Source organism: Pristiophorus japonicus, chromosome 14, assembly GCF_044704955.1.
Source record: "Pristiophorus japonicus isolate sPriJap1 chromosome 14, sPriJap1.hap1, whole genome shotgun sequence".
Classification (NCBI taxonomy): Eukaryota; Metazoa; Chordata; class Chondrichthyes; family Pristiophoridae; genus Pristiophorus; species Pristiophorus japonicus.
Genome location: NC_091990.1, coordinates 185,309,341 through 185,332,800, shown reverse-complemented (window position 1 = coordinate 185,332,800; position 23,460 = coordinate 185,309,341).

Here is a 23,460-nt window from a genome sequence, read left to right as displayed (position 1 = left end):
TGACTGTCAATGCATCCGCTATTTCCAAGGCCACCTCCTTAAGTAATCTGGGATGCAGTCCATCAGGCCCTGGGGATTTATCGGCCTTCAATCCCATCAATTTCCCCAACACAATTTCCCGACTAATAAGGATTTCCCTCAGTTCCTCCTCCTTACTAGACCCTCTGACCCCTTTTATATCCGGAAGGTTGTTTGTGTCCTCCTTAGTGAATACCGAACCAAAGTACTTGTTCAATTGGTCTGCCATTTCTTTGTTCCCCGTTATGATTGCCCCTGATTCTGACTGCAGGGGACCTACGTTTGTCTTTACTAACCTTTTTTCTCTTTACATATCTATAGAAACTTTTGCAATCCGTCTTAATGTTCCCTGCAAGCTTCTTCTCGTACTCCATTTTCCCTGCCCTAATCAAACCCTTCATCCTCCTCTGCTGATTTCTAAATTTCTCCCAGTCCCCGGGTTCGCTGCTATTTCTGGCCAATTTGTATGCCACTTCCTTGGCTTTAATACTATCCCTGATTTCCCAAGATAGCCACGGTTGAGCCACCTTCCCTTTTATATTTTTACGCCAGACAGGGATGTACAATTGTTGTATTTCATCCATGCGGTCTCTAAATGTCTGCCATTGCCCATCCACAGTCAACCCCTTAAGTATAATTCGCCAATCTATCCTAGCCAATTCATGCCTCATACCTTCAAAGTTACCCTTCTTTAAGTTCTGGACCATGGTCTCTGAATTAACTGTTTCATTTTCCATCCTAATACAGAATTCCATCATATTATGGTCACTCTTCCCCAAGTGGCCTCGCACAACGAGATTGCTAATTAATCCTCTCTCATTACACAACACATTTTTATAGAGTATGCGGCACCATCATTTGTACCATTTGCATTTTGTGGAGAAATGCAGAAGATGAACATTTTTCTGGGAATCTTCTCAACCTTTCAGATAGTGACTGTGGTACAAGGAAAAGCAGCTGACTTGGAATCTTTTCATTGCTTTAAAGTTACGTTTCTTACTTCATCACTCTATTTGGCTTTTGGGCAGTTTTCTAATTTTGTGATCAAGGTTCAGCATCTCAGTTCCAGCATAAAATAATTGCAATATTGTAACTAAGCAACAAAATGGAACAGATATAAATCATAGAAATAATTTATATATTTCTCTTTGCATACTCAAATCATTGAATATTCAGTTTACTCTGATTCGCAACTTAATTCGTTTTGCAATTGCTTCATTTCTAAAAGTTTGTAAAGTGTTTAATTTGTATATTTTTGAAAATGTATTTAAAAATGTTGTCTAAGACTTCATTGCGAAAATATTGTAATCTGCTACAGAGGAATTTTTAAATAGCAAATGATAAAGGCTTCTTAAATACAGATGGAATAATTTGATCTTCCTCTGGGTAACATACATGCTAACCATCAGTTTTGTAAGCTCATATCTGCATTTTAACGCATCGGGTAGTCAGTGGGATTGGAGGGTTGTCAGTATCAACCAATCAGATTGTTTTAATTTTATTCATTCTCTGGTGTGCGGATATCGCTGGTAATGCCAGCAATTTAATGGTCATCACCAGTTGCCTTGAGAAGATGGTGGTTAGCCTTCTTCTAAGTGGGTTAGTAGATCACTTAATCGGCGTCAACCATATTGGCTTATGACTGGAGTAACTTACAGGGCAGACCAGCAAAGGATAATAGGTTTTCTTCCCGAGCAGACATTAGTGAACCAGTTTTGTTTTTATGACAATCTGATAGCTTCCTGGTCACTTTTATTGATGCCAGGGCCGCGATTTCCCCTACCTCAGCGGGTCCGGTGCGGCCAGAGACAGTGATGAGTTGTAGCCCCGCTGCTGGCTCCAGCTCACTGTGTAGAAATGATTTACCGATGATTGGGCTCATTAAACCTGCCCAGTGCATTTCCTGGCCAACTGAAGGAAGCGGATTCCTTAAAGGGACCATGCCCAAATTTACTTTCACAGTTGTGCTGTCAGTGTTCTACAGCATTGAGGTGCTGCAAGCACTGACAATCTCTACACCCAGGCTCTCCCAAGACGCCCTCCAGCTGCTTAGGGAGGAATTCACAGCACGTAGGGAGATTCTCTTCCCTTCCAATGGGTGGAAGATCCCTCCTCAGGAGATCAACACAGCCTGGTTGCACATTGCACAGGAGGACACCATAAGATTTCTAAATCTCTGGTATTAAATTGACAGCAAAACCAATTCTTTTAGAACAATTTGGAATATGTTTATTAAACACACACATGCACGTCTATCAAAGAAACAGCAGTTTTCAGCTATCCTATGGGTCTACTTAGTTACAACAGATACAATGATGTTACAATAGTGGGTTACAGATTTATAAATATGTACACTTTACTTCCCTCTGGTAAAGCACATGGCCTGCTTCTTGGTCTGGTCTTTTGTAGAGGAAGGTTTCCTGCTTTGCCATGTGGTCAATAGAAGGGACAAGAGAGCTAGCAAGCTTTTTGTTTGAGTTTTTATATCTCTTAACTCCATTGTTTCTCAGAAAGCCCCAGGATTGGGTTTTGGTTCCAGGGCAGTTCCCTATTGGCTTCTCCTCATACATGTGTCTGTCTGGAGGATCAGTACCATTCCTTGATGAGGTTAATGGCTTTCCAATTAACACCTTTTCTAGTTTGGGTTTGTTCCTTGGGCTCTGCCCAGCCACAGAAGACGTGGACTTGAGGAAGGTATACATTTGGTCTCTTCAAATCTGCAGCCTTTCCGTATCATCTACACTTTCAACATTATACAGAATCAATGTTATCATTACTAACCACCTTTATTCTTACAACACAAGCAGCAATGTTGTTATGAGTACCAGGCTGCAGTGGCACAAACCTTTCTATGATCTCAATGAGTTCTGGATGAGCAGAAATTTTCTCCAATTAAATATTGGAAAGACTAAAGTCATTTCTTTTGGTCCACGCCACAAACTCCATTCACTAACCCTCTCCCCAACTTCAGTTTGAGGCTGAGCCACAATGTTGGCAACCTAGGTGTCATATTTGATGCTGAAATGAGCTTCCGACCACATATCCACAGCATAACCGCCTACTTCCACCTCCATAACCTCGACCATCTCCACCCTTGCCTCAGTTCATCTGCTGCTGAAACCCTCATCCATGCCTTTTTTACCTCTAGACTTGACTATTCCAATGCACTCCTGGCTGACCTCCCACATTCTATCCTAAGTAAACTTCAGGTGATCCAAATCTCGGCTGCCCCGTGTCCTAACTCGCACCAAGTCCTGCTCACCCATCACCTCTATGCTCGCTGACCTATATTGGCTCCCAGTTAAGCAAATTCTCATCCTTGTTTACAAATCCCTCATGGCCTCGCCCCTCCCTATCTCTGTAATTTCCTTCAGCTCCACAACCTCCCGAGATATCTGCGCTCCTCTAATTCTGCCCTGAGCATCCATGATTATAATCGCTCCACCATTGGTGGCTGTGTCTTCTATTGCCTAGGCCCTAAGCTCTGGAATTTCCTGTCGAAATCTCTCCTCCACTCTACCTCTCTATCCTCTATTAAGATGCTTCTTAAAACCTACCTCATTGACCAAACGTTTTATTACGTTAAAAGTGCTATATAAATACAAGTTGTTGTTGTTATCTCAGTGGATCACAAAATGTGATTGCAAAGCTACACGTTTGCACAGGAGGGCACAAGCAGCGATGTTGTCAGAAGTACCAGGCTGCAGTGGTGCAAACCTTTCAATGATCTCAGTAGATCACAGATCGTTCCTGCAAAGCCACACTCAACCTCATCCTGCTGTGCCACTCATCACATCCCCATCACTCTGCCTTCCCTACCCTACTCTGCACATCCTTACTTACACCAACTTACCTTGCACCTCCACCCATCCCTCTCTATCTACATTATCATATCCCAATCTCACTAGCCACCCCTCACATTCACCCTCATTCTAGTCCAATCATACCAACTAACAACACACAAGGTGAGGGAATTGTGTTTTCGTCAATGTCCTTGTAAAGTTTCTGTTAATTTGCCGTCAAACATTGAAATCTTTATTTTCAACACTTTGCATTCTTGGACAGATTTGCATGCACCTTTGGAAGTGGCTTAGTGAGTTGCAGTGAATGGTGAGACATAATACTCCCGCAATGGTGATGTGTGTGTAAGTAATGGCTTGGGTATTATAGGGATGCTTTATGGTGTTGGTGTGGGGTGGTGCCAACCTGGTGCACCATGTGGCAGCCATGTGGGTGTATAGTGTCAAGTGAAGTAAATCTGGCCATGGTGAGGCCATCCCTGGCATTCTGGGCAGGACTGTGGATAGGTGCTGATGCCCTGTGCCCTGTGCAGCATCAGTTGATTGCAGAGAAGTTTTGTGTTGTTGGTGCTGCTGTTGTTGGACCTGATCGTGGGGGATTCTGAGGACCAAGGTGAGAGAGCATAAAGGACACCAATGCTAATGTAATAGATGGCAGGTGAACTTGAGATAATGGAAGCAATCTGTCAATGGTGAGAGAGGTTGTTCCAATGAGGAGACAATGGATAGAGAAATTGTTCCAAACACTTGCAACCTGCATAAAACTCAATGTGCCTTTCAAATGCAGTATGCAACAGCTTCTGATCTTGGAAAGTGAACAGCTGTGAGATGGGAGCTTTTATACTGCAGTACCATTGGATGGTGGGATGTCACAATCAATCTAATATAAATCTTCTTTCTCTTGGTAACTCATGAACTTGAGGCAGACGTGTTCCTCTGCTATTTAAATGGTGGGCATTAACTCATTTATCATAAATAAGTTAATTCCGCTATTAAAACAATGCACGGAAGAATGTCATGTGAGCATGTTAAGCATTTGTCTGTTATTAGCAGCAACAGTAATTTCTAGCTTTGTGATAGGAAATGTTTAAAATCCACAGCAGTTTGCCTAATATCTAAAAGTGGAAAAATGTTGGGATAAAACGCTTCATCAGAACTCAGATCTCCAGCTTTTTGTCGATCTTTATATTTAAAATAGTTAAATCAGCATACCATCAACTCATGTAATCCTGCGCTTGCCTTCGAACTGCCATGGAATCGGTGACTGAATAGATGCCATAGTGAGCCAGTTTGTTTATGTATGTACTGCTTGCTTGGTATTATTATAGGTGTATGTTGTAAAAGATTTCAGTTCACAATTTTAACAATGTATTGGGGTCAGGTTTACTGCAACCTATAAAGTTGTATTGAAGTCTGTACAACTTCTTTTACTTTCATATTTAATATATCTGTAACAACCCCAGGAGATAGTATTTTTGGTTTGAATGACAGAATTACAGTGGGCTCTAAAATGTCATCAAAGTGCACAAAATAAAATAACAAAATCAACATTTTCTGGGATGCTCTCAGGTTCCTCGAGAAAATAAACCTCCAGCCTCCTGCACTCACATCTCCCTCCAGTAAATTCTAAATATATCACTGCAACAAACTGCACTTTTGTGTAGTTTCGTTGTTTTCTCCTGCAATAAAAATGATGGAATGTTGGATATACCGGCAGTTTAAATTATGAAAAGCCGCTGTCCCACAGCACTTTCAATATAACTCATCATCTCCACCAGCCATTAGGCCTTCATTTATGTCAGCCAGCCTTTTTAAAGCTGTTGGTCATTTTTAGCATGAGTTAGGTAATTTAGCCAAAGAAGAGGTGGGGAGGCAAGTGTGGATCTCAAATGCAATCCATCCAAGATTTGCCTCGGTTATGCGTAGGCATAGTCTGGGGTACAATTCCGAGACATTCTTGGGGAAGGAAATATTCAATGTCCAGTGTGCTGGGCAATAGTCAACACCTCATAGCTCTTCAGAATTACTTTCCAGAGAAACCATGTTAAAAGGCATGTCCATTTTATTAGGAACCATAAAATGGTCCCTGAATGTCTCAGCAAGTTTATCCAGGGAGGAACAAGCGATAAAGCGTAAAGTATCCATCAAGACCAACCTGCAAAATTGAGACCAAAGATGAGAGATTTTCCATTCGAGAACATTATGTTCAGTTAGTATTGGAAGTCTTTAACCATTCCTCGCCATATCCCTTGTATATGACTGCTCATTGTGCAGCAAAAGCTTTCTTTGTGCCAGCTGCAAATCGAGACTCTTGCTTCATTTAACACCATTTTTTCATACCCTATGGGAGACAGCAAGAAAGCGCTTAATGATATAATATTGTGGTGCAGATGCTGCAGCAGGGGGGGAACTAATGAGTGGGAACTAATGTTTTGGTTCAAGTTGTTGGTACTACATTTTGCTGGAGGAAGTGTTTGCAAAAGAAAAAATGGAGAGTTCCTGTTTGGGAAAAATCACCTTGTTCTAACTTGGTTCCATTTTAAATAGCAATTTATAATAGGCTGACAGACAAAATTGAAACAGTTCAGCAAATCCGAGAATTTAAATTACAGCTTGAAACTGTTTTATAACCTTCAGCTAAAGCCAAGCGACCTCCTATGTTTCTATCAAAAGCAAGCTCTAAAGCTGTTGTGAAGTGAAATTATTTCATGGAGCCCTCCTTTTCAAGTTATAAGTTAATAGTTTTTTCCTAACATTTTGAAGCTCCTCTTTTTTTGTTTGCACTGACCAGTGAAAGATCTCAGAACAGAATATTAACTGAAACTGGCACCTACTCTACAAAAACAGTTTAATATTTATACACCACTCTAAACATTACAGTTTAAAGAACTAGTGATAGCTTTTGAAATTCTAGCAATTTCTAAATGGTACAGGAATGTGTACCTTTGTAGACTATACCATGAAATAGGTAACAATGGTTTTTACTATTACTAAAAGTCTTAATTAAACATAGTCCATGTGTCTATTCTTACATCCAGTGTGTTGGGCAATAGTCAACACATCGGAGCTTTTCAGAAGCACTTTCTGGAAAACGATGCTGAAAGGCATGTGCATTTCATTAGGAGCCAGAAAACGATGACCGGATGGCTCAGTAAGTTTATCTAGTGAGTAAGTGAGATATGCAGACCAGGATCAGACTCAACTGATCTTAGCCACAGTTAGCAGCTGCAATTGGCCTCAGCACCCCAGTGCTGGAGAAAGAAAAGTCGGCCAAGTTCCTGATTAGTATTCTGTTCGTACAAGGTCAAGGACCACACATAAATAATGGCGAATAGGCTAAGATGCTGGAGTATGGCAAGTCCCTGTGTTTCTGTCTCCCTGAAAGGAACCAATGCCTTCAGGAGTAGAGTAATGAAACTGGCACAGGAGATTAAAATATATCTGAGGATTAATTGGAATTTTGGTTTCCTTATTAAAAATGCAGTTTGAATCTGGTTTTGATTTAATTTTTTTTGCATGTGTCATGTGGGCTCATCTAGATGAGAGAATGATGCTAAGAAGAAGAATGTTATATTTCCTTATTGTGCACCATATGATGGCATTAAACATTTAAAAGCCAGGCATAATTCCCCTGCTCCCTCAACCTCAGTTGCTGCCATACTCCACCAATCTGCTGCTCTCATATTCTTGTAGTCTTTCTACGTGAGTTTGCCACATAAGTGTGAAATCTTAGGGCACTTCAGTGATATGGAATCTATAATGAGATTTGAAATGAGACCATGCCAACTAATTTTACACGAGAGAGAGCGACACACGGAATTTCTTCCCTTTATGAAAATCAACCAAAAGTATAAAGCTAATGTTCCAACATAACATGCCAACGCAGATCTCTGCATTTGCTGGTTAAATTTATGATGGCAGAATTCTAATTTCAATTATTTATTTCTATTCACCTTGCCAGAAGACAGAATATGCGTTTGAAATGTAAAATCCTGCTTAAGTAGGATTTTTAAATTTACAGCTGGCTTCTTTGATGTATTACTTCGTTTGGTGAACCAGTTATGCAAACATGTTTTATACATTATAAGTTGTACATCATTTATTAAGACGCAGTTGAAATAAAAATTATAGCTCAGTGTATCCCACCAATGATACAACAGTAACTTACACTAAGATGGAAAATATATTGTACAATTTATGGGAGAACAATGGAAACTATAGTATTTCATCTTCACCTAACCTGCAATAAATCAAAATATTAAAGGTATCTAAATATATTGATCAAACTGACAATATGGCATGGACACTTTCAGGGGAAATTAGCATTTTAAACATAAATATCCTGAAATTGCTTGTGAAGGTTTTCCCTCTTCACTGTTTGGTTGAACATTAGTTCAGGGAAGAGGGTAAACTGCTTCCAAAGCGCATTCCTAACTAGTGAAGAACAATGCTTTACCAGGTTCATAAACAGGAATGATAATTAGACTCTGAAACTGTCAAATTGAACTAAAGAATTGCAATAGAAACTGCTCTGTAAAAGGAGATTGTGTCTGCTATAGTAAGGATTGTCATGGTGGCCTTTGAGAGCAGGATTGCTGTGTTTTTTTATGTTGGCTGTTTCTGGACTGGAGCCTGTATGAAGCTCAAGCACCAAATTACTTCCCTAAGTGAAGTGACCTCTCCACTGATTCTATGCTTAAAATGGTTTCTGAATTTAAACAAAATCATTATAGAACTTTAAATGCTTAAATTGTACTTTCGTTGCAAAGTAAGACACAATGAGAGCTCTAAATGCTAATTATTTTCTATAGCTAAATAAGATATAATTGGGAACATACTAGTACACCCTGTACTAATTGTTGTCTGTATTTAAAGCAGCTGTTTGCTCATTAAACCACGCTAATCCACTGTGGCATGCCTTTGAAATTTTTTTTTTCTTTTTGCCGATCATTAGTGCAAAAAATCCAACAACTGCTTTTAAATAAATGCAGCAATTAGTAATAATTAGAGACAGGCTGCTTTTGCAAAGTGCTATCAGATTCTGAAAAGTTCTTTCGATGGCAGTTTCGCAATCCTCCATTGCTGTGTACACCCAGCCATTTATTTCACAGAACATGTACCATCCTTTTTGAGAACTTTATTCGATACTCACCAAAATGTTTTAGACACGTAGAAAATAGCAGCAGTAGTAGGCCATTTGGCCCTTTGAGCCTGCACCGCCATTCAATAAGATCATGGCTGATCATTCCCTCAGTACCCCTTTCCTGCTTTCTCACCATACCCCTTGATCTCTTTAGGGTTAGGGTTAGAGTTAGGGCCATATCTAACTCCCTCTTGAATATATCCAATGAACTGGCATCAACAACTCTCTGCAGCAGGAAATTCCACAGGTTAACAACTCTCTGAGTGAAGAAGTTTCTCCTCATCTCAGTCCTAAATGGCCTACCCCTTATCCTAAGACTATGTCCCCTTGTTCTGGACTTCCCCAACATCGGGAACATTTTTCCTGCATCTAACCTGTCCAATCCCGTCAGAATCTTATACGTTTCTATGAGATCCCCTCTCATCCTTCTAAACTCCAATGAATAAAGGCCCAGTTGATCCAATATCTCTTCATACGTCAGTCCAGCCATCCCTGGAATCAGTCTGGTGAACCTTCCCTGCACGCCCTCAATAGCAAGAACGTCCTTCCTCAGAAGAGGAGACCAAAACTGAACACAATATTCCAGGTGAGGCCTCACCAAGGCCCTGCAAAACTGCAGTAAGGCCTCCCTGCTCCTATACTCAAATCCCCTAGCTATGAAGGCCAACATACCATTTGCCTTCTTCATCACCTGCTGTACCTGCATGCCAACTTTCAATGACTGATGAACCATGACACCCAGGTCTCGTTGCACCTCCCCTTTTCCTAATCTGCCGCCATTCAGATAATATTCTGCCTTCGTGTTTTTGCCGCCAAAATGGATAACATTTATCCACATTATACTGCATTTGCCATGCATTTGCCCACTCACCTAACCTGTCCAAGTCACCCTGCAGCCTCTTAGCGTCCTCCTCACAGCTCACACCGCCACCCAGTTTAGTGTCATCTGCAAACTTGGAGATACTACACTCAATTCCTTCATCTAAATCATTAATGAATATTGTAAAGAGCTGGGGTCCCAGCATTGAACCCTGCGGCACTCCACTAGTCACTGCCTGCCATTCTGAAAACGACCCTTTTATCCCGACTTTCTGCTTCCTGTCTGCCAACCAGTTCTCTATCCACGTCAGTATATTACCCCCAATACCATGTGCTTTGATTTTGCACACCAATCTCTTGTGTGGGACCTTGTCAAAAGCCTTTTGAAAGTCCAAATACACCACATCCACTGGTTCTCCCTTGACTACTCTGCTAGTTACATCCTCAAAAAATTCCAGAAGATTCGTCAAGCATGATTTCCCTTTCATAAATCCATGCTGACTTGGACCGATCCTGTCACTGCTTTTCAAATGCGTTGCTATTTCAACTTTAATAATTGATTCCAACATTTTCCCCACGACTGATTCAATATAATCATGGCTGATCCTCCATCTCAACACCATATTCCTGCTTTTTCAACATTCCCCTTGATGTCTTTTGTGTCTAGAAATCTATCTATCTCCTTCTTAAATATATTCAGTGATGGCTTCCACAGCCTTCTGTGGTAGAGAATTCCACAGGTTCACCACCTTCTAAGTGAAAACATTTCTCCTCACCTCGGTCCTGAGACTGTGACCCCTTGTTCTGGACTTCCCAGCCTAGGGAAACATCCTTCCCGCATCCAGTCTGTCCAACCCAGTCAGAATTTTATACAATTCAATGAGATCCCCTCTCATTCTTCTAAACTCAAATGAACACAGGCCCGGTCGACCCAATCTCTCCTCATACAACAGTCCTACCATTCCAGGAATCAGTCTGTTGAACCTTCGCTGCACTCCCTCTATAGCAAGTATATCCTTTCTGAGGTAAGGAGACCAAAACTGCACACAATACTCCAGGTGTGGTCTCACCAGGGCCCTGTATAACTGCAGTAAGACATCCCTGCTCCTGTACTCAAATCCTCTTGCAATGAAGGCCAACATACCATTTGCCCTCCTAACTGCTTGCTGCACCTACATGTTTGCTTTGAATGACTGGTGTATAAGGCCACCCAGGTCCCTCTGTACATCGACATTTCCCAAGCCATCACCATTTAAATAATACTTTGTCTTTATGTTTTTCCTACCAAAGTGGATAACTTCACATTTATCCACATTATACTGCATCTGCCATGTGTTTGCCCACTCACTCAACCGATCTAAATCGCCTTGCAGCATCTTTGCATTCTCCTCATAACTCACATTTATGTTGTCAGCAAACTTGGAAATATTGCCTTTGGTTCCCTCATCCAAATCATTTATATATATATTGTGAATAGCTGGGGCCCCAGAACTGATCCCCGTGTACCCCACTAGTCACTACCTGCCACCCCAAAAAAGACCCTTTTATTCCTATTATGGCACTGTCCATTTTTATCTGCACTAGCTCTGTTAGGAGGTGTAATAATGTACTGCTGGAGACAACTAACCATGATGAATGTCTCTCGAATGTTTCTCTGGTGGTAGTTGGGAGCCAAGAAAGATCAGGAGAGATTGCACTGAGGTTCCAACAGGCAACAGATTTTTTATCTAATGCATGCTCCAATACCACTGGTTCAACAAGTCTGCCTCTGAACTTCTAGATGCAAGGAAAACTGAGTTCCAGACGACAGGAATTCCACAGGCAGGATAAACTGTCTAAAACTTCACTTCTAGTGGTCTATGCGGTATAGATTGTTGATGTGTAGACACATCATTCCTGAGGTAAACATTGAGGTCTGCCTTAACTGTGCTCGGAACTCAGAAAACGCTGGAAACACTCAGCAGGTCAGGCAGTATCCATAGAGAGAGAAACAGAGTTAACCTTTCAAGTCAATTACCTTACTTCTGCTTTTGTGCTAGTAATTGTGGTGCTAATTTTGGCATAATCTTGTGTTAATTGCGGCATAAAATTGTGAATTAGCAAAAAATCTCTCCTACTGTAGAGGGTGGACTCTGACACACCGGTATAGTTGTCAAGCCTCCAGGATTGTCCTGGAGTCTCCAGGAATTAAACGTTAATGGCTACATTCTTTGAACACTTTTTTGTTTATTAGTTATAAAACTAATAAGGAGTTTATTGGAGATGGGAAAATGGTTATTTGACTGACAGTCAAGATTTATCTAATTGTGTAAGAATTTGTACACTTTCTAATTGGCAGTGCACCGGAAGCTTGGACCATTGGTGGGAACGTGGTGGGGTGGGGGTGAGGTGGGGTGGGGGAGACGGGGGGGGGTGGGGGTGAGGTTGGGTGGGGGAGACGGGGGGGGGGTGGGGGTGAGGTGGGGTGGGGTGTGGGAGACGGGGGGGGGTGGGGGTGAGGTGGGGTGGGGGAGATGGTGGGGGGGTGGGTGGGGGTGAGGTGGGGTGGGGGAGACAGGGGGGGTGGGGGGGACGGGGGGGCGGGGGTGAGGTGGGTGGGGGGGACGGGGGGTGGGGGGGACGGGGGAGGGGGGAGAACAGTGGAGGTGGGATGTCATGTGATGAAACCTCCTGAATTATGTTCATCCAGAACTGGAAATCATCATCTGTCCACGAATGTGTCGAACTTTGCACTATAATGAGACCAGGACCAAGTGATGGGTTTACCCTGCAGTTTGCATTATTTCACCATTCGGTGGTAGTTTCAGGCTCACTTGAACATTAAAGTAGCCATAAATGTCAAGTGAGAGCAAGCTTTCTTAAGGATTCCAACTTTTTAACCATCTTTTTCAGCCGTACGGTTTGACCCAGTATTGCGCAGACTCGGTTAGAAAATCCAGGGGCTGAATATTTGTAATTGAAGTGAGCTTGCAACCTGTAATATATTTATGCTTGGGATCACCAGGGTCGCTGGCCCTTGAAAATCCAGGGGAGATGCTCTAAATCTCGCGCTGGGCCGTACCCATATACGCAGCAGGATGGTGGCCATGGAAGTCGGAATCCGCTAAGGAGTGTGTAACAACTCACCTGCCGAATCACCTAGCCCTGAAAATGGATGGCGCTGGAGCATCGGGCCCATACCCGGCTGTCACTGGCAATGGAGAGCACACAGGAGCTAGGCCGCGATGAGTAGGAGGGCGGCTGCGGTGAGCACGGAAGCCCAGGGCGCGGGCCCGGGTGGAGCCGCCGCAGGTGCAGATCTTGGTGGTAGTAGCAAATATTCAGTCGAGAACTTTGAAGTGGAGAAGGGTTCCATGTGAACAGCAGTTGAACATGGGTCAGTCGGTCCTAAGAGATAGGCGAACGTCGTTCCGAAGGGACGGGTGATGGCCTCCGTTGCCCTCAGCCGATCAAAAGTCAGTCGGGTCTGACAGTGGCGCCCTCTGGTGTCTGGTGACCCCAAGCATAAATATATTACAACAATTATGGAGTAGAGGTGGGTGGGCTCCCTATTATTGGCAATAATCTTCTTGGTATTGAAAATCAAGCATCATTTGTCTGTGTGCTAACCGATTCTGCTAACATTGGCTTGCAGTAATTTGGTCATTGGTTGCCTCTCCGATTGGAAGTCACCCATGAGGTAAAAAGTGGTCTCACTAGCAAAGAACACATTCAGTTTTGATAATTACCATCAGTTCAGAAAAAAGCATTCTATTGCAGTGTTTTCGAATACAGTTTGCATTGACATTACACAGAAAATTGCTAAATTTCTACAAAACATTAACAGGTTGCGAAGAGATGCGAATAGGTTAGAATTCTGAAGTTAAGAAAGTATTTTTTGTCATATAGAAGCATTGTAAAGGGAATGCTTGATCTGAAGCTTTACAGTTATTGTTACAGTTTGAGCAATTCTCCTTTTGTAAATGGCTTGATGGCTTATTTCCATGAGTTGAACCAGATTGATTGGGCAGCCCTGCTTTATAGAGACCTTAGCAACATGAAAGAAAAATGGAATGTCTTCAAAACTATAATCATGTAAGAGGAAGTCATGTATGTCTGAAAGATGGCACCTCTGCTCAGTACTGTAGTGTGTCAGCCTAGATTTTGTGCTCAAGTTATTAGAGTGGAACTTGAACCCACAACCTTCTGACTCAGAGACGAGAGTGCTACCAATTGAACCACAATTGACATTTTTATAAGTGAACACAAAGACTTTACAGACATTGTGATGGTCTTTTTAAGCATTGCAATTGGTCACGGTAAAGGGTTCGTTAAGAGGATTTCTCTTGTTAGAAGCTCAGCTCTGTATATTTCATGATAATGATACAATTATCATTGAGGGGGGACTTAATTGAGGTCTTTAAAATTATGAAAGGTTTTGCTAGAGTAGACACATAGAGAGTGTTTCCACTTGTGGGGAAGAGCATAATTAGAGACCGTCAATATAAGATCGTCACCAAGAAATCAAATAGGGAATTCGGAAGAAACTTCATTACCCAGAGAGTGGTGAGAATGTGGAACTCGCTACCACAGGGAAGGGTTGAGGCAAATAGTATCGATGTATTTAAGGAGAGGCTGGACAAGCCAATGAGGAAGAAGGGAATAGATGGTTATGCTGATAGAGTTGGATGAGGAAAGATGGGAGGAGGCTCCAGTGGGGCATAGATGCCAGCATGGACTGGTTGGGCCGCATGGCCTGTTTCTGTGCCGTATTTAATAATGGCATAGTTTCGCCAATTAAATCTACATTATTAATTTTAGTTCTATATAAACATTCATAATAACTTTGATGAAATTTCATGTTCCTGCACTACAATCCTCGATAACTGTTCTCACCTAAAAATATCAGAGTGCAAGAATTTTCTTTGTGTGGCGATCTTAGTCAGTGGAGCAGCCTTGTCTGAAGTTTCCATTGCATTTTGGGCACTGCAGGAAGTTTGTGGTGCATGAATTTTTCAATATGGTTTTAATATTTTCATCTAAATTTTTAAAGAAACCTTAGAACTAAATTTAAAATGAGTCTCTTTCAGCTTTATATTACTTGTTTTTCTAGATTTAAAGAAATTGAATACAAATTAACAACAACAATAACAAAAGCTTGCATTTATATACTGCTTTTAACATCGAAAAATGTCCCCAGGCGCTTCACAGATTAAAGTTGTTTGTTCTTGCATTGCTACATCAGCTCATTATTGGGAGAGAACTATAATAATCATTTTATTGTTTCCTTACTGCAGCAATTTTCACAGAATGAATTTAGTTAACAAAGATGTAAGCAAGATATTATTAGGCTGTTGTATAGCAAACACTCAGGTTAACCCAACAAATATTTGTACAACATTTTGCTCAATAAAGGGTTGCTAAGAACGTTTTTTGCTTGTACATTAATGGCAGTGTGTATTTTGCATGTGAGTTTTTTATTCGTTCCTGGGATGTGGGCGACGCTGGTAAGGTCAGCATTTATTGCCCATCCCTAATTTCCCTTGAGAAGGTGGTGGTGAGCCACCTTCTTGAACCGCAGCAGTCCGTGTGGTGAAGGTACTCCCACAAAGCTGTTAGGGTTGGTGTTCCAGGATTTTGACTCAGCGATGATGAAGGATATATTTCCAAGTCAAGATGGTGTGTGACTTGGAGAAGAACTTGGAGGTTCTTGTTCCCATACTCCTGCTGCCCTTGTCCTTCTAGGTGGTAGATATCATTGCCGAAGAAGCCTTGGTGAGTTGCTGCAGTGCATCTTGTAGACGGTACATACTGCAGCCACAGTGCGCTGGTGGTGGAGGAAGTGAATGTTTAAGTTGGATGGGGTGCCAATCAAGCGGGCTGCTTTGTCCTGGATTGTGTTGAGTTTCTTGAGTGTTGTTGGAGCTGCCCTCTTCCAGGCAAGTGGAGAGTATTCCATCATACTCCTGACTTGTGCCTTGTAGATAGTGGAAAGCTTTTGGGGAGTCAGGAAGTGAGACACTTGCCGCAGAATACCCAGCCTCTGACCTGCTCTTGTAGCCACAGTATTTATGTGGCTGGTTCAGTTAAATTTCTGGTCAATGGTCACCCCCTAGGATGTTGATGGTGGGATACAGCGATGATTATGCTGTTGAATGTCAAGGGCTAGTGTTAGACTCTTGCTTGTTGGAGATGGTCATTGCCTGGCAGTTGTGTGGTGCGAATGTTACTTGCCACTTATCAGCCCGAGCCTGAATGTCGTCCAGGTCTTGCTGCATGTGGGCATGGACTGCTCCATTGTCTGAGATGTGGCGAATGGCACTGAACACTGTGCAATCATCAGCGAACATCCCCACTACTGACCTTATGATGGAGTGAAGTGTCAATGATAGAACAGCTGAAGATGCCCTTAGGAACTCCTGCAGCGATGTCCTGGGGCTGAGATGATTGTCCTCCAATAACCACAACCATCTTCCTTTGTGCTAGGTATGACTGCAGCCAGTGGAGAGTTTCCCCCCTGATTCCCATTGACTTCAATGTGCATGGCAAGGTGAGATTGGAGTATGTAACAATATGTGCTAAAAGCATAAATGTAGGTTTTCAGGTCATCATGCAGATCAGAATATTTGGGGAAGAAGATTTTGCACTCAGTTCCTTCATGGCTGCTCTTGTGTGCTTGAGTGTTTGCACACACTTCATATCGTGGTCTCATTAAGGCCACAGAAAGCATATGAAAACAATATTCTGGCAAGCTCCATGTGTAAAGGAACTCTTAAAGAGCATTGGAGTTTGGATATGTCTTATTTGTTAAAACGTTGATAGTGCTGTGTTCCTATTAGAGCTTTTCCCAATATTTCTGAATTTTATTAATAGGAACTTGTGGAGTTATTTTTGAGGGGACAAATGTTAATTTACTCATTACAGTAAGGTTGGTTTTAAACATCTCAAAAGAAAAGTACTCCCATTATTGCCTGCTCAGTCAACAGAAGGGAGACCATACCTGAATCAGTTAACAGATGAAAAAAGAGGACACATAAAAAAGAGTTCTTGCAAAGGCATGGGAGCTTAGGGAACTGCGAGGCATCTAGGTGCAAACTACAGAGTCCTGAGTTGCCAACAAGTGAAAGTATAGTTTGAGAGATTTGGTTTGAAAGTATCTCAAATACAGTATTCATGTTAAAATGGTACAAGCTGAAGAAGGCATGCCAGGGAATCTGGCACCTAAGCAACACTGGCAATTATGCACCATCCATACCTGCAATCTTGGCACACTATCCTGCCAATGCCCAAACTAAACTGCCTGTGCCGTGGTCTGCTGGGAGCCAGTTTACAGCTTTCACAAACTACAACATAGAGATGTCACCGTCAGTGGCTGGGATGGTCACTTCATGTCTTGCGTTTTATGTCTCTGGCTCATTGGAGGTATAGAAAACATAGAAACATAGAAAATAGGTGCAGTAGTAGGCCATTCGGCCCTTCGAGTCTGCACCACCATTCAATAAGATCATGGCTGATCATTCACCTCAGTACCCCATTCCTGCTTTCTCTCCATACCCCTTGATCCCTTCAGCCGTAAGGGCCATATCTAACTCCCTCTTGAATATATCCAATGAACTGGCATCAACAACTCTCTGTGGTAGGGAATTCCACAGGTTAACAACTCGCTGAGTGAAGAAATTTCTCCTCATCTCAGTCCTAAATGGCCTATCCCTTATCCTAAGACTGTGACCACTGGTTCTGGACTTCCCCAATATCTGGAACAGTCTTCCTGCATCGAACCTGTCCAGTCCCGTCAGAATTTTATATGTTTCTATGAGATCCCCTCTCATTCTTCTAAACTCCAGTGAATACAGGCCCGTCGATCCAGTCTCTCCTCATATGTCAATCCTGCCATCCCAGGAATCAGTCTGGTGAACCTTTGCTGCACTCCCTCAATAGCAAGAACATCCTTCCTCAGATTAGGAGACCAAAACTGAACACAATATTCCAGGTGAGGCCTCACTAAGGTCCTGTACAACAGCAGTAAGACCTCCCTGCTCCTATACTTAAATCCCCTAGCTATGAAGGCCAACATGCCATTTGCCTTCTTCACCACCTGCTTGTACCTGCATGACAACCTTCAATGACTGATGTACCATGACACCCAGGTCTCATTGCACCTCCCCTTTTCCTAATCTGCCGCCATTCAGATAATATTCTGCCTTCGTGTTTTTGCCACCCAAGTGGATAACCTCACATTTATCCACATTATACTGCATCTGCCATGCGTTTGCCCACTCACCTAACCTGTCCAAGTCACCTTGCAGCCTCTTAGCATCCCCCTCACAGCTCACACCGCCATCCAGCTTAGTGTCATCTGCAAACTTGGAGATATTACACTCAATTCTTTCATCTAAATCATTGATGTATATTGTAAATAGCTGGGGTCCCAGCACTGAGCCCTGCGGCATCCCACTAGTCACTGCCTGCCATTCTGAAAAGGACCCGTTTGTCTCGACTCTCTGCTTCCTGTCTGCCAACCAGTTCTCTATCCACGTCAGTACATTACCCCCAATACCATGTGCTTTAATTTTGTACGCCAATCTCTTGTGTGGGACCTTGTCAAAAGCCTTTTGAAAGTCCAAATACATCACATCCACTGGTTCTCCTTTGTCCACTCTATTAGTTACATCCTCAAAAAATTCTAGAAGATTTGTCAAGCATGATTTCCCTTTCATAAATCCATGCTGACTTGGACCGATCCTGTCACTGCTTTCCAAATGTGCTGCTATTTCATCTTTAATAATTGATTCCAACATTTTCCCCACTACTGATGTCAGGCTAATCAGTCTATAATTACCCACCTTCTCTCTCCCTCCTTTCTTAAAAAGTGGTGTTACATTAGCTACCCTCCAGTCCATAGGAACTGATCCAGAGTCGATAGACTGTTGGAAAATGATCACCAATGCATCCACTATTTCGAGGGCTACTTCCTTAAGTACTCTTGGATGCAGACTCTCAGGCCCTGGGGATTTATCGGCCTTCAATCCCATCAATTTCCCTAACACAATTTCCCACCTAATAAGGATTTCCTTCAGTTCCTCCTTCTCACTAGACCCTTGGTCCCTTAGTATTTCCGGAAGGTTATTTGTGTCTTCCTTCGTGAAGACAGAACCAAAGTATTTGTTTAACTGGTCCGCCATTTCTTTGTTCCCCATTATAAATTCACTTGAATCTTACTGCAAGGGACCTACGTTTGTTTTCACTAATCTTTTTCTCTCACATATTTATAGAAGCTTTTGCAGTCAGTTTTTATGTTCCCAGCAAGCTTCCTCTCAAACTCTATTATCCCCCTCCTAATTAAACCCTTTGTCCTCCTCTGCTGTGTTATAAAATTCTTCCAGTCCTCAGGTTTGCTGCTTTTTCTGCCCAATTTATATGCCTCTTCCTTGGATTTAACACTATCCTTAATTTCCCTTGTTAGCCACGGTTGAGCCACCTTCCCCGTTTTATGTTTACTCCAGACAGGGATGTACAATTGCTGAAGTTCATCCATGTGATCTTTAAAATCCACCATCAACCCTTTAATTATCACTCACCAGTCTATTCTAGCCAATTCACATCTCATACCATCGAAGTTACCTTTCCCCAAGTTCAGGACCCTAGTCTCTGAATTAACTGTCACTCTCCATCTTAATAAAGAATTCTACCATATTATGGTCACTCTTCCCCAAGGGGCCTCGCACAACAAGATTGCTAATTAGTCCTTTCTCATTACACATCACCCAGTCCAGGATGGTCAGCTCTCTAGTTGGCTCCTCGACATATTGGTCGAGAAAACCATCCCTAAAACACTCCAGGAAATCCTCCTCCACCGCATTACTACCAGTTTGGTTAGCCCAATCAATATGTAGATTAAAGTCGCCCATGATAACTGCTGTACCTTTATTGCACACATCCCTAATTTCTTGTTTGATGCTATCCCCAATCTCACTACTACTGTTTGATGGTCTGTACACAACTCCCACTAGCGTTTTCTGCCCTTTGGTATTCCGTAGCTCCACCCATATAGATTCCACATCATCCAAGCTAATGTCTTTCCTTACAATTGCATTAATTTCCTCTTTAACCAGCAACACCACCCCGCCTCCTTTTCCTTTCTGTCTATGCTTCCTAAATGTTGAATACCCCTGGATGTTGAGTTTCTAGCCTTGGTCACCCTGGAGCCATGTCTCCTTGATGCCAATTACATCATATCCGTTAACTGCTATCTGTGCAGTTAATTCGTCCACCTTATTGCAAATGTTCCTTGCATTGAGGCACAGAGCCTTCAAGCTTGTCTTTTTAACACCCTTTGCCCCTTTAGAATTTTGCTATAATGTGGCCTTTTTGCTTTTTGCCTTGGGTTTCTCTGCCCTCCACTTTTACTTTTCTTCTTTCTATCTTTTGCTTCTGGCCCCATTCTACTTTCCTCTGTCTCCCTGCATAGGTTCCCATCCCCCTGCCATTAGTTTATCCCCTCCGCAACAGCACTAGCAAACACTCCCCCTAGGATATTGGTTCCAATCCTGACCAGGTGCAGACCGTCCAGTTTGTATGCTGGTCCCACCTCCCCTAGAACCGGTTCCAATGTCCCAGGAATTTGAATCCCTCCCTTCTGCACCACTCCTCAAGCCACATATTCATCTGAGCTATTCTGCGATTCCTATTCTGACTAGCACGTGGCACTGGTAGCAATCCTGAGATTACTACTTTTGAGGTCCTACTTTTTAATTTAGCTCCTAGCTCCTTAAATTCGTCTTGTAGGACCTCATCCTGTTTTTTACCTATGTCGTTGGTACTTATATGCACCACGACATCTGGTTGTTTACCCTCCCCCTTCAAAATGTCCTGCACCCGCTCCGAGACATCCTTGACCCTTGCACCAGGGAGGCAACATACCATTCTGGAGTCTCGGTTGCGGCCGCAGAAATGCCTATCTATTCCCCTTACAATCGAATCCCCTATCACTATCGCCCTCCCACTCTTTTTCCTGCCCTCCTGTGCAGCAGAGCCAGCCACGGTGCCATGAACTTGGCTGCTGCTGCCCTCCCCTGATGAGCCATCCCCCTCAACAGTACTCAAAGCGGTGTATCTGTTTTGCAGGGGGATGACCGCAGGGGACCCCTGCACTACCTTCCTTGCACTGCTCTTCCTGTTGGTTTTCCATTCCCTATCTGGCTGTGGACCCTTTCCCTGCGGTAAGACCAACTCACTACACGTGCTATTCACGTCATTCTCAGCATCATGGATGCTCCAGAGTGCATCCACCCTCAGCTCCAACTCCGCAACGCGGACCGTCAGGATCTGCAGGCGGATACACTTCCCGCAAATGTAATCGTCAGGGACGTTTCCAGTGTCCCTGACTTCCCACATAGTACAGGAGGAGCATATCACCCGTCTGAGCTCTCCTGCCATGACTTAACCCCTAGATTAACTTAATTTGGCAACAATAATGCGAAAGTTTACTTACTGATAAAGAAAAGAAAAAGAAAAACTACTACTGCCTGATATGGAGGGTGCCTTGGAGTGTCAAAGAGGTCAGCTGTTCTGGCACCCACCTCATGTAGCATAACATCTGCTTTGCCCACCTTGAAATGGGATTGAGCACCACACTGCTTTGTCACTGCCTCTACATTTCATATTGTCCTCTGCATGGAATTCCTTTCCCTTCATTTTTACCTTATATAACTTTCCTCCTGACTCCTCTTTGTCCCTTGGCAAAGGCTACCAATGGGTTTAAATGTCTTTCCCCCTGTGCAGGCCTTTACATTTTACCTGCACCATGATGTTCTGGCCTCACCCACCTCCATTAGGCTAGCTCCCTGCAAAAGGTGAGAAGCTGTACTGGGAGCTGTGAGTATTATGGTAATGAGCTGAACCAAGAGAATTGCACACCATACTTCTCACTAAATTTAAACTAGAACTTACCCAGTTAGGCTTTGCTCGGGCTTGAAAATGTATCCCTTTGTGAGGTTAGAGTGTGTTTGTTTGTGCATATATGTGTGAATGTAGAGTTACATGGAACCTGAAAAGACAAAAGTAAGGATGGAAATCCTGGTGGTGCTTTTACTTAGCGAGGTGGGCTAAGTGCGGCCGAGGAAGTGGCAGGCTGTGACACCGCTCCGTTTCCATGGAGTTCTGTTGATCTGATTTTACATTAATGGGACTGGTTAAGCCCGCCCTGCGAGGTTCCCGGCCAATTAACAGGAAGTGGGTGTGATGATATCATCTGATGACGAGTCATCAGCCAGTTTCCTTAAAGGGACCATGGACAACTTCTTTTGACAGTGGTTCTGTCAGTGTTGTGCTGCATTGAGGTGCTGCAAACACTGACAATCATTGTACAAAGGTACATGGCTTCACCCAGGCTCTCCACTGACTCCCTCCATATACAGGGAGCGTCTCTTCCCTTAATGGGCAGAAGAGACCTCCCCAGGACACCAATGCAGGCTGGTTGCACATTGCACAGGAGGGCACAAGTAGGGATATCATCAGGAGGACCTGACTGCAGTGGCACAAATGTTTTAATGATCTCAGTAGATCACGAAATGTTACTGCAAAGCCACACTCAACCTCATCCTGCTGTGCCACTCATCACATCCCCAACTCCCTGCCGTCCCTACCCTACTCCTGCACATCCTTACTCACACCAACTTACCTTGAATTTCCACCCATCGCTCTCTCTCTATCTACATGATCACTTCCCCATCTCACTCGCCACCCCTCACACTCATCCTCATCCTTGTCCAATCATATCAACTAATAACACACACGGGTAGGTACGTGGGTGTTTCTGCTAATGTGTTGCCAAACATTGAAATCTTTATTTTGTGCTCTTGGACAGATTTGTGTGCACCTTTGGAAGTGGTTAGTGAGTTGTAGTGAATGGTGAGATAAAAAGATAGCCCGCACAATGATGATGAGTGTGAAAGGAATGGGTTGGACATTGCAGGGATGCTTTATGGTTCTGGTGTGGGGTGGTGCCAACCTGGTGCATCATGTGGCAGCCAGGGTGTACAGTGTCAAGTGAAGTAAATGTGGCCATGGTGAGACCATCCCTGTCCTCCCGGGCAGCAATGTGATCGGGTGCTGACGCCCTGTGTCCTGTGCCGCATCAGGAGATTGCGGAGAAGGTTGGTGTTGGTGGTGATGCTGGTGTGTTTAGTGATGTTAGTGTTGGGAGTGATCATGATGGGATTCTGAGGACCAAGGTGAGGGAGCATAAAGGGCACCAATTTCAACAAGTTGAAATTTTTTCAAGGGCACCGATACTGCTGCAATAGATGGCAGGCGAAGTTGAGATAACAGAAGCGATCTGTCAATGGTGAGAGAGGTTGCTCCAAGGAGGTGACAGTGGATAGAAAGTTCACTCCAAAAACTTCCAAATTGAATACAGCTCAAACGTTTCTTCCAGCTTCTGACTTTGGAAAGTGAACAGCTGTGAGATGGTAGCTTTTATACCACTTCTGCAGCTGTCAACTAGCCAAAGCAATGGAGAGTCACTGAGTACCCAACACACTTACCTGGCGTGAAAGCCGATGGATGGCAAACTCAATGAAAACTTGGTAAAATGGTAAGTGCCAGGGTAAATTATTTTTAAATACCTTTTAAATTACCTCTTAAGCATCTTAATTGACTGGTCCGCCGCTTGATGTCGGGTCTGCGATCTGCACACAGACC